The following is a 12,483-nucleotide window of genomic DNA, read 5'->3' as shown; positions in this document are numbered from 1 at the left end:
TCCTGATCCTTCACTCCTGCGTATCCCACAGCGATGCTGCCGCATTCATCACTTCAGCAGGAAAAGAGCAGCCAACACCCTGATGGATTACAGCACTGACTCACTCTATCTGTGTGTGTATATCTCTCTATCTCTCTATCTACCTGCCGTCTGTCCATCTATAAACACTCTATTGCCAAAATTGGGACGCCCCTCAAAATCACTGAGGTGTTCAGGTGTTCAATCACTTCATGGCCACAGGTGTATAACTCAAGCTCTAGGCCTGCAGACGCTTCTACACACATTAGTGAAAGAATGGGCCGCTCTCAGGAGCTCAGAGAACTCAAGCGTGGGGCCGTGATCGGTGGACACCTGTGCAATAAGTCCATTCGGGACATTTCCTCACTACTAAATATTCCACGCTCAACTGTTAGTGGTGTTATAACAAAGCGGAAGCAATTGGGAACAACAGCAACTCAGCCACGAATTGGTAGGCCACGTAAAATCACAGAGCGGGGTCAGCGCATGCTGAGGGTCACAGTCGCAAAAGTGGCCAACTTTCTGCAGAGTCAAGAGCTCCAGACCTCCAAACTTCTGTGGCCTTCAGATGAGCTCAAGAACAGTGTGTAGAGCTTCATGGAATGGGTTTCCATGGCATCACCAAGTGCAATGCAAAGCGTGGGACGCAGTGGGGTAAAGCGCGCCGCCACTCTAGAGCAGTGGAGACGTGTTCTCTGAGTGACCAATCACACTTCTCTGTCTGACAATCCCATGGACGAGTCTGGGTTTGGCGGTTGCCAGGAGAACAGGACTTGCCTGACTGCATTGTGCCAAGTGTAAAGTTTGGTGGAGGAGGGGATTATGGTGTGGGGGTTGTTTTTCAGTGGTTGCGCTTGGCCCCTTAGTTCCAGTGAAAGGAACTCTTAATACTTCACCAAGACATTTTGGACAATTTCATGCTCCCAACTTTGCGGGAACAGTTTGGGGACGGCCCCTTCCTGTCCCAGCATGACTGACCAGTGCTCAAAGCGTCGGTCCATAAAGACATGGATGAGCAAGCTTGGTGTGGAGGAACTGGACTGGCCTGACCTCAACCCGATAGGACACCTTTGGGATGAATTAGAGCGGAGACTGAGAGCCAGGCCTTCTCGTCCAACATCAGTGCCTGACCTCACAAATGTGCTGTCTGTCTGTATATCATCTATCATCCATCCATCCATCCATCCATCATCCATCCATCCATCATCTCATTTCCGGTCATGTCTGTTCTGTTCGTCACACTTTCATGTCTTTTATCCAGCAGTATTAAGGAATCTCTCTCTTGACGTTCCTGGTGAATCTCAGCGGCCTTAATTTCCTCAAATGTTTCTCCAGTTCTCCGTCATTACGGCTCAGTGTGTACTTGTTAACTTTCAGTAAAGCCCAGAGACTCGGTTCATTAGAGAGAATCAAACATTCGACCTGATTAAGTGTCCTTGCGTAACTGATGTGCATCATTAAAGAGCCTGAAAGACAAGATGTTCTCTCTCCAACACACACTCATTCCTAGAACGACCTTCACGCTGGAGGCTCGTCACCATTTGGAAGCGACACACACATAAACCCCCCCAGATCTTATTATGCAGATGTAATCCATGACCACAGCCATGAGGACATGACATCACTGATACGCCTCAAACCCCTTCGCTTATGTAAACCCTCTCAGTTTACCCAGAATTCTGCACCACTTCAGTGTTTCATAACATATCATTCAGTGCACAAGACGAGACAAGAAAGTGTTTTCAAGCAAATGTTGCATTCAAATTTTGTTCTGTAATTACTTTCACAGAAACTACTCTATAGCCAAAAGCTACAAGTGGGCGGAGTCAAATACCAGCGTATGGCAAAAAGGTTATTCTTTGACTAATGACTGGTTACAAGAAGCCTGTGTGACCGAGGCTTGTTTTCACAACTAGGGCTGAAACAGACCTAATATTAAATATATAATAATATTTATATTTGCTCTGAATTGGCTTAAAATTGTGTGTGTGTGTGTGTGTGGGGGGGGGGGGGATTCAATAAGTTGAATTATTTCAATTTATTATTTCAACTAAACATTTATTGTAACAAAATATATTCAAAATATGGTCAAAAAAAAAAAGTGTTATATCAAGTGTATAATTATGGCAACACTGCTTGGTTGATATTAAATTAAACACTTTGTGATTCTATAAGATTTAAGATCAACTTTTCAATAAAAAAAAATAGTTACGGGGGGTGGGGGCTGTATTTTTTAGCATTTTATTAAACATTTTATTGTTTTTTTCAATATAATGCAATATTTTTACGAATTTTTTGAAAGTTTGCCAGTCCCCCTGGTTGAGTAAAACATTATACAACATTTTTTTTAATGAAAATTAATGTAAAAAAATAATGCCGCAATGAGACTTCTGTGCACTTTCTAAATGGTGACGCAAACAAATGATTGAATCGTGGAGTTGATTTATTGAAACGAGAAGTTTGAAGTGTGGAAATCAATGAAACCAACTCTATTTCTGCTACTTGAGTTTACATACGAGATGCTATTACAGTTTTTCTCAGTCGCTTTGGTACATTTCTCAGATCAGAATTGAAATTGAAATTGAATGTTGATCAAAGTGTATTATAATGTGTCTCTGTTGAATAGTCTCACCCCCCACAACATTTAGGCATTAGTTCATAGCAGAAGTCTTTACATGCAAAATGGTTGAACAAGTTGTCATAAAATGTCAAGCATATTTCTATACATTTCCGTTAGATGTTCACATTTCTACTTTAGTTTTTCTGGGTTTTTTTCTCTTTGTGCTATGCAGTGCTTTCTTTTCCTTTCTGTATTGCAATGATATGGTCTGTCAACAAATTACAGTACAAACAGTAAAAGCGTAAATGTGAATCTTGTCCAGTCTCTTGCATTCAAACTCCCACACACACTAAGGTGTAACCTACAATTTACAATAATTGTCATCAAAACTTTAGCCATATTTACATCAGAACATCCCTCCAGTGTGCAGTTATATTGACAATATGACTAAGCAATTTGACTGTCTTGTTCATACACAATGACACAAGGACTTGTGATTCTGATGGCATTGACTTGTTCATGTTGATATTTACTTTTGAGAGATGAACTAGAGCTAGAGACTGGCTTTTGCAGGTAATCCATGGTGTTGGGCTATTTGTACGAATTGTTTAGAGAAATGCACTTGCTGTTTTGCAAATGTCGAGGATGATTCGAGAAATGTACCAAAGCGACTGAGAAAAACTGTAAAACACCTTAGACTTCAAGATCCTAAAGTCACGAATAACAAGACAAGGAAGGATCACAAAACTGGTCTAACGTAATCTTTAGGCCAAAAGTGCATACAAATTACTGAGATATTTACAATGATTCTCACTTTTATCATAAAAATTCATTGCAAATGTATTTCCCAGCCATAATATCAACTAGTAAAAAATGTAATCCCACTACACGTGAGATTCTCGTCTTACAAATCTAGATTCACATCCACCCACATACCAATATTAGTTCTCATCTTTCAGATGTACACATGTTAGAGAGGGCAGAGCGAGGTGAGGGAATGAATGAGGAGAGAAACCCACAGAGAGCAGGAATAGCTGGAGCTGAATGGTTGGAGGATGCGGGGGAACAGAGGGAGCTCTGTACCGTCAGAAGAGCAGATCCACAAACACACAGTCACCTCTGAGACTGTCTGACTGCTCACTCATCTGTTCTCATCACTGCAGGGGCAGGTCAGTCCTACGGTCACCTGAGGATACTACACTACACCACAACATCTAACTTTGAACATAATGTTCAATAGATAGAACGACAGAACAAATGACAGACAGAAGGATAGAATGAACAATTGAACGACAGACGGACAGAATGAACAGACAGAATTAACAAACAAATAAATGGACGAATGAACAGAGAGACAGACAGAATGAGAGAATGAACAAATGACAAATGGACGGACAGAATAAACTAACGGACAACGGACAGACAGACAGACAGACAGATAGATAGATAAAATGAACAAATTAGATAGATAGATAGATAGATAGATAGATAGATAGATAGATAGATAGATAGATAGATAGATAGATAGATAGATAGATAGATAGATAGATAGATAGATAGATAGATAGATAGATAGATAGATAGAATGAACAAGCGAACATCAGGCAGACAGATAGATAGAATGATAGACTGAAAAAACAAACAACAGACAGATGGATGGACAGACAGACAGACAGACAGATGATAAAATGACCAAACGAATGACGGACAGACAGACAGAATGATAGAATGAACAAACGAACAACAGACAGACAGACAGAATGATAGAATGAACTAATGAACAATGGACAGACAGACAGACAGACAGACAGACAGACAGACAGACAGACAGACATAATAAACTAACGAACAACGGACAGACAGACAGACAGACAGACTGATAGAATGAACAAACGAACAATGGACAGACAGACAGAATGATAGAATGAACAAGTGAACGTCTGACAGATAGATAGAATGAACAAAGAAACAACAGACAGACATAATAAACTAACGAACAACGGACAGACAGACAGACAGAATGATAGAATGAACAAATGATAGATAGATAGATAGATAGATAGATAGATAGATAGATAGATAGATAGATAGATAGATAGATAGATAGATAGATAGATAGATAGATAGATAGATAGATAGATAGATAGATAGATAGATAGATAGATAGAATGAACAAGCGAACATCAGGCAGACAGATAGATAGAATGATAGACTGAAAAAACAAACAACAGACAGATAGATGGACAGACAGACAGAGAGACAGACAGATAGACAGATGATAAAATGACCAAACGAACAACGGACAGACAGACAGAGACAGAATGAACTAACGAACAACGGACAGACATACAGAATGATAGAATGAACAAACAAACAATGGACAGACAGACAGACAGAATGATAGAATGAACAAACGAACAATGGACAGACAGACAGACAGAATGATAGAATAAACTAATGAACAATGGACAGACAGACAGAATGATAGAATGAACAAACAAACAACAGACAGACATAATAAACGAACAACGGACAGACAGACAGACAGACAGACAGACAGACAGACAGACTGATAGAATGAACAAACGAACAATGGACAGACAGACAGAATGATAGAATGAACAAGTGAACGTCTGACAGAATGATAGAATGAACAAACAAACAACAGACAGACATAATAAACGAACAACGGACAGACAGACAGACAGACAGACAGACAGACAGACAGACAGACAGACAGACAGACAGACTGATAGAATGAACAAACGAACAATGGACAGACAGACAGAATGATAGAATGAACAAGTGAACGTCTGACAGAATGATAGAATGAACAAACAAACAACAGACAGACATAATAAACTAACGAACAACGGACAGACAGACAGATAGAATGAACAAATGAATGACAGATAGATAGATAGATAGATAGATAGATAGATAGATAGATAGATAGATAGATAGATAGATAGATAGATAGATAGATAGATAGATAGATAGATAGATAGATAGATAGATAGATAGATAGATAGATAGATAGATAGATAGATAGATAGATAGATAGATAGATAGATAGATAGAAAGATAGATAGATAGATAGATAGATGGATGGACAGACAGACAGACAGAGAGACAGAATGAACAAATGAATGACTGTCTGTCCAACCATCCATTGTTCTGTCTGTCGTTCAGTTGTTCTATCTAGAGAAAGTAAAGGCACTGTGTGAAAGACAGACAGACAGAACGATAGATGGACAGATTCTCATCCACCAGTAAATGAAAGTTTCCTAACAGATGAATAGTTTCCCTCCAGTCATTACTCAAGGCAGAGTCTGTCTAAACCTCTCTCCGCTTCTCCTCGCTGCTGCTGATGTGCTGCACGCGGGTGGCCTTCAGTCAGAGGCTACACAAGCTCCACAGAGCGCTCTTCACCTTACAGTCCCCAGACCAGCTGCTCTCACTTCACCAGCAGAACGCACATCACCTTCAGTCAGAGACTACACAAGCTCCACAGAGCGCTCTTTACCTTACAGTCCCCACACCAGCAGCTCTCACTTCACCAGCAGAACGCACATCACCTTCAGTCAGAGACTACACAAGCTCCACAGAGCGCTCTTTACCTTACAGTCCCCAGACCAGCTGCTCTCACTTCACCAGCATCACCTTCAGTCAGAGACTACACAAGCTCCACAGAGCGCTCTTTACCTTACAGTCCCCACACCAGCAGCTCTCACTTCACCAGCATCACCTTCAGTCAGAGACTACACAAGCTCCACAGAGCGCTCTTTACCTTACAGTCCCCACACCAGCTGCTCTCACTTCACCAGCAGAACGCACATCACCTTCAGTCAGAGGCTACACAAGCTCCACAGAGCGCTCTTCACCTTACAGTCCCCACACCAGCAGCTCTCACTTCACCAGCAGAACGCACATCACCTTCAGTCAGAGACTACACAAGCTCCACAGAGCGCTCTTCACCTTACAGTCCCCACACCAGCAGCTCTCACTTCACCAGCAGAACGCACATCACCTTCAGTCAGAGACTACACAAGCTCCACAGAGCGCTCTTCACCTTACAGTCCCCACACCAGCTGCTCTCACTTCACCAGCAGAACGCACATCACCTTCAGTCAGAGACTACACAAGCTCCACAGAGCGCTCTTTACCTTACAGTCCCCACACCAGCTGCTCTCACTTCACCAGCAGAACGCACATCACCTTCAGTCAGAGACTACACAAGCTCCACAGAGCGCTCTTTACCTTACAGTCCCCACACCAGCTGCTCTCACTTCACCAGCAGAACGCACATCACCTTCAGTCAGAGACTACACAAGCTCCACAGAGCGCTCTTCACCTTACAGTCCCCACACCAGCAGCTCTCACTTCACCAGCAGAACGCACATCACCTTCAGTCAGAGGCTACACAAGCTCCACAGAGCGCTCTCTACCTTACAGTCCCCAGACCAGCTGCTCTCACTTCACCAGCAGAACGCACATCACCTTCAGTCAGAGACTACACAAGCTCCACAGAGCGCTCTTTACCTTACAGTCCCCACACCAGCTGCTCTCACTTCACCAGCATCACCTTCAGTCAGAGACTACACAAGCTCCACAGAGCGCTCTTCACCTTACAGTCCCCAGACCAGCTGCTCTCACTTCACCAGCAGAACGCACATCACATCAAGGGACTGGCTGCCTTTAAAGGGACAGTTCATCGAAAAATAAAGTTATGTCATTTACTCGCCCTAATCTGGTTTAAGCGTGAAAGGAGACGGAAGATGAGTCACACTGTCAAGCTCCAAATAAGACAAGAAAGCAAGGACCTGAATGAATTGTTACTTAAAAGTCAACATAAAAATGTACATGAACCCTCTAACTTTAATAGCCTAACGTCATGACCCCGACTGTGGCTCTATATATGAAGGCTAGTTGGAGGGGGAGGGGTTGCAAACTAAGAGGGATTGATGCCATCAGCTGGAAAGAAGAATCGTTTCAGAGGCGGAGCAAGTTATTATGTAAACATTATCGCACTAGAAAGAGTGCTGTTACATAGAAAATCAGCAGGATCAAGAGTCTGACAGCCTGATGTCTGGAGCTCAGACCAATCAAATTAGAGGACAAACACGTGTACGCTTCTGAAAGATTAAGACACTGGTACAACATTCACAATAACAACAGGAACATGTATTAGGGGACTACACGTGTCTATTATGTGTCAAGTGTCAAGTTATCTTATGGCTTCAGAAGAATATATGGACTAATTTTATCTTTGCTCAGAACGTTCTGTCAAAGTTGTGAACAAACATTCTTCCAGTAACGTGTGTTTTCAAAGTTATCATTAGCACAAAAACACTATGGAATGTTTTTCCGGAACATTTCAGTTGAACGTTCGTCCAATGTTTTCCAACAGTTTGTTACAGACGGTTCAGAAAACATTCAGAGTTTACGTCCCCATGATGTTTGCAATATGATACATCTGAACATTCCCTTAATGTTTTCTCTAATGTTCCCATATCCAAGAGAAAACTATTTGAACACTCTGAGAACGTTCAGAAATAACAATGAACAATGGAACGTCAGCCAAACGTTCTTGGAACATATTTTGTCGGCTATTTTTGGAGCTCAACAGTGTGAAGTATGGAAGCTTGTTTAAGCCACGAAATAAAACTATTTAAAAGATAAGTGTGACTTTTTATCTCACAATTGCGAGAAATAAAGTCCAAATTTCATGATTTTCATAAAAAAAGTCAGAAATGTGAATTATAAAGTCAGAATTACGATTTATTTCTCGCAACTTTTTAATTCTTAATTTAAAGTTTGTATCTCACAATTCTGAGAATACTAAGAATTGCAAGATATAAACTCGCAATTGCGAAAAAAGTCTGAATTGTGAGTTATAAAGTCAGAATTTTGTGATATAAACTCGCAATTCTGACTGTAATTCTCGCAATTGCGAGTTTATATCTTGTTAAAAAGTTGCGAGAAATAAATCGTAATTCTAACTTTTTTTTTCTTTCGCGAGATTGCAAAGATACATTTGCAATTACAAGAAATAGTCACAATTGCAAGAAAAAAACCTTTCAATTCGTACTTTATAACTCGCAATTCAGACTTTTTTCGCAATTGCGAGTTTATATCTTGCAATTCTGAGAAATAAAGTCCAATTCTGGGGAAATACACTTCTTTTCATATCAACAGTGTGAAGTATGGAAGCTTGTTTAAGCCACGGAATAAAACCATTTAAAAGATAATTATGACTTTTTATCTCACAATTGCGAAAAATAAATTGCTCGATATAAACTCACAATTGCGAGTGAAAGTCCGAATTTCGTGATAGAAGCTCACAATTGCGAAAAAAGTCTGAATTGCGAATTATAAAGTCAGAATTGCGAATTATAAAGTCAGAATTTATTTCTCGCAACTTTTTAACTCGCAATTGTGAGTATCTCACAATTCTGAGAATAGTAAGAATTGCAAGACTGCTTCATTATGGAAGCTTGTTTTCCGCAACAGAATAAAAAAAAAGCTATTTTGCAACTCAGAATTCCGTGATATATAACTCGCAATTCAAACTTTTTTTTTTTGCGAGATTGCATAGATAAATTTGCAATTGCGAGAAATAGTCACAAATGCAAGAAAAAAACCTTTCAATTTGCACTTTATAACTCGCAATTCAGACTTTTTTTCCCCGCAAAATTGCGAGTTTATATCTTGCAATTCTGAGAAATAATGTCAAATTCTGAGGAAAAATCCTTTTTTTCCTCGTAATTGCAAGTATCACGGAATTCTGGGGGAAAAAAGTCTGAATAAGTTGCTTTTTTAAAATTCTGTTGCGAAAACAAGCTTCCATAAAGAAGCAGTCCATTTTGTAGTATGGAAAAAAAAAGTAGTAAAAAAATCTTCGTTATGTAAAAAAAAACATGCGTTGTATTGTATTTTTTTGGGGGTGAACTATCACTTTAAATGTTGTATGAGTCACTGAAGAGCCCAGATAAAGCACCAGCGGACTCGACAGTCAGATGTATCTCAGTGAGTCCAGCACACGGTGTTTGTGCGTGTTTGTTGCGTGCAGTCGTGGCTGGGGAAGGCCTTTGCGGGTTTGTCTGCGCTCGCGACACACCTCCCTTTGACATTGACACACATTCTCCACAGCCACGGCGCGTAAGTGAACAGACCCGCAGAAAAGCCCACGGCGCGAGCCTATGTTTTCCTTCTGATATTCAAGTTCACCTCAACAACAAAACAACACGCATGCATCTCTCCAGCGCAAATGCATGAACAAAGACCATCCTCAATTATCCCACAACTAAACTGACACGTCAAGTAACGTTTACGCATAAAACTATTTTGTGGGAAATGCGAGTTGGCTCCTGTAATGCGTGCAATCTTAAGGTTATACAGTCATGGTTCATATTAAGCGAGCTGATTTCAACGCAGCTTTGTGTTTACAAGTTTCCAGCCGCTGGAAAAGATTAGGCTCACATCTCGTGTGTCGTTTAAAACGGCACGATCAGCCCTTATGCATATTTACATTTTATTCCATTGTGCGCAACAATTCGTGACCGTTCGTTACGGGCAAACTCATTGTTGCGTGCATTTAAAAACATTAATAATATAATGTATACAAATTAGACAGTCTGTTACAAAGAAGAGGCGTTTCTCTTAAGAAATTGCACTTACCTCTAATGTAAAATAATATTGATGTCGGCGTGCCCAATTTCCCTAAAATGCAAAAATAAGCAAAAGTCGACAATCCTTTGTCTTTGAAATATATGTGTATTGGTCACAGTCTTGACCCTGGGTGGCTCCCAGTGCTCTTCAACTCGCACTTTCTTTCCAGCAGCGTTTGTTATTTTCTCTCCCTCTTTTCCTCGCTCTGTATTACCCCGTTTTTTGTCCTCTCTGAAGCCACAGTACAAAAAAATATGGAGCCGTCAATCAAATAAGTCGACTTGAGTTATGGATGGGGGAGCGCGAAGTGACCCATCGAGCTCGGGTCGTCGGTGCTGAGGTGTCTGAGGACAGTTATATGAAGTGTGTGTTATGAAACGCTATTCCTGTGACCAACCCTCCAACGTATCGACACTGTGACGCTGAATGTCAAAAAAACCCCGCTGTTGGAAAGCGGCTCCCCCTGTTTTCGGCAATGGTTCGCGCCCGTTGTTGAAGCGCCTGGTGGAACAAAACGCGTTCGCATTCCAAGGTTCTGGTTACAGCTGCGCTGCGAGTCTTAAGCAAGAGCTTCGTGTGATTTGGGCTGCGTCAGAAGATATAAATACACTAATCTCTCAGTTCTTCCAGAAATGTATGATATGCAAATTGGGTCGACGAATGTTTTGGAAAACCGAATGAAAAGGGGACGCGCGTCATCCTCCTCCACATAAAAGCGCGCTTCAGGCAGTCCTGTAGATGTTGATGGAGGACATTCTCAGTTAAGGCAATGGTTTTTGTAGTAGACCAAGTAATCACAATTATGCTTACTATGAACAGTGCAAAACATACTGGAAACATTAGGCTACAGGAAAAGTCACCGAAAAAGAACTGTATCATAATTTGACTTTCTTACTTTGAATGTTATAGGTCTATAACAACATTGGACCCCATTGTTTTTCATTGAATAAACAAGATTTTCCTAATATTTTTGGGTTCAGTGTAGATTAAAAACCAATTCAATTGGATCTCAAATTTTAAATTAGATTTCATGACGATCAAGTCTGTAATAAATCAATCATAAACTCAATGCAACAAATGTAATATTCAATGCAGTAACCCCTAAACAATCAACGGTGATTCAACTGTGTGAAACATGCTTAAACCCAAAAAAGTTGGCGAAACTCAAAACATTTGAGGCAATCATCAAATATTAAGTAAGTAGAACTGGCAGATTACATTTTTTACTCATACATTTTAATTGCTCATAACTTTAACCCCTTAACTGTCACCCCCCTGTGACTGTCACAGTCACTTGAGAATACACATGAAAATGCACTATCCAAACTTAAAGGGAATGCTTTTGAATATAGACTTAAAGCGTTAGTTCACCCAAAAATGAAAATTCTGTCATTAATGACTTACCCTCATGTCGTTCGACACCCGTCAGACCTCCGTTCATCTTCGGAACAGAAATTAAGATATTTTAGTGTAAATCTGATGGCTCTGAAAGGCCTCCATTGGCACAATGGCACGGTTCACTCTCAAGACCCTTAAAAGGCACTAAAGACGTCGTTACAAAGTCCATCTCACTACAGTGGTTCTAAAATAACTTTATGAATCGGCGAGAATAGTTTTTGTGCGCAAAAAAACCCTAAATAACGACTTATATAGTGATGACGATTTCAAAACACGGCCTCATGAAGCTTCGAAGCGTTATGAATCAGTGAGTCGAATCAGTGGTTTGGATCGCGTGTCAAACCGCCAAACTGCTGAAATTTGGCGATTCAAACCGCTGAATCGACTCACTGATTCATAACGCTTCGAAGCTTCATGAGGCCGTGTTTCGATCGGATTTCAACTAAAATATCTTCCTTTGTGTTCTGAAGATGAACGGAGGTCTTACGGGTGTTGAACGACATGAGGGGAAGTAATTAATGACAGAATTTTTATTTTTGGGTGAACTAACCCTTTAAGTTTGTTTTAAAGCAGACACTCCGTAGATTATTGCTGAAGTGAAAGCACTTCAAAATATGAAATTATGAAAAAGTTATGGAAGTTTAAATTTACTGTAAATAAAAATACTGTACTAAATATTTTTTATTTTATATAAAATATATATTTTACAAAAATGTTTTAATCTAAAATTACTATAAAATCAAAACCAAGTTGTGTTCCAAATTTGAAGTTGATATCACAAAAATGTAAGTCCCCATGAAATTGTGTTTAGGTGCTATACCAAAAATAGCCACCGG

The 12,483-nt window shown here is 40.3% G+C and overlaps 1 protein-coding gene across 1 annotated transcript in view; it reads right to left on the bottom strand.

Annotated features, from left to right (window-relative positions):
• Positions 1–10,778, bottom strand: part of ndrg2 (NDRG family member 2) — a 60,616-nt gene extending 49,838 nt beyond the window's left edge. The window contains exon 1 of the mRNA XM_079802805.1: positions 10,259–10,778. The gene's annotated coding sequence lies outside the window, so the exon portion shown is untranslated. The remainder of the gene's footprint in view (positions 1–10,258) is intronic.
• Positions 10,779–12,483: the final 1,705 nt, after the last annotated feature.

Source organism: Gobio gobio, assembly GCF_949357685.1.
Source record: "Gobio gobio genome assembly, chromosome: 2".
Classification (NCBI taxonomy): Eukaryota; Metazoa; Chordata; class Actinopteri; order Cypriniformes; family Gobionidae; genus Gobio; species Gobio gobio.
Note: the sequence above shows the minus strand (reverse complement) of the source record. Positions and strands in the feature narration are given on the sequence as shown.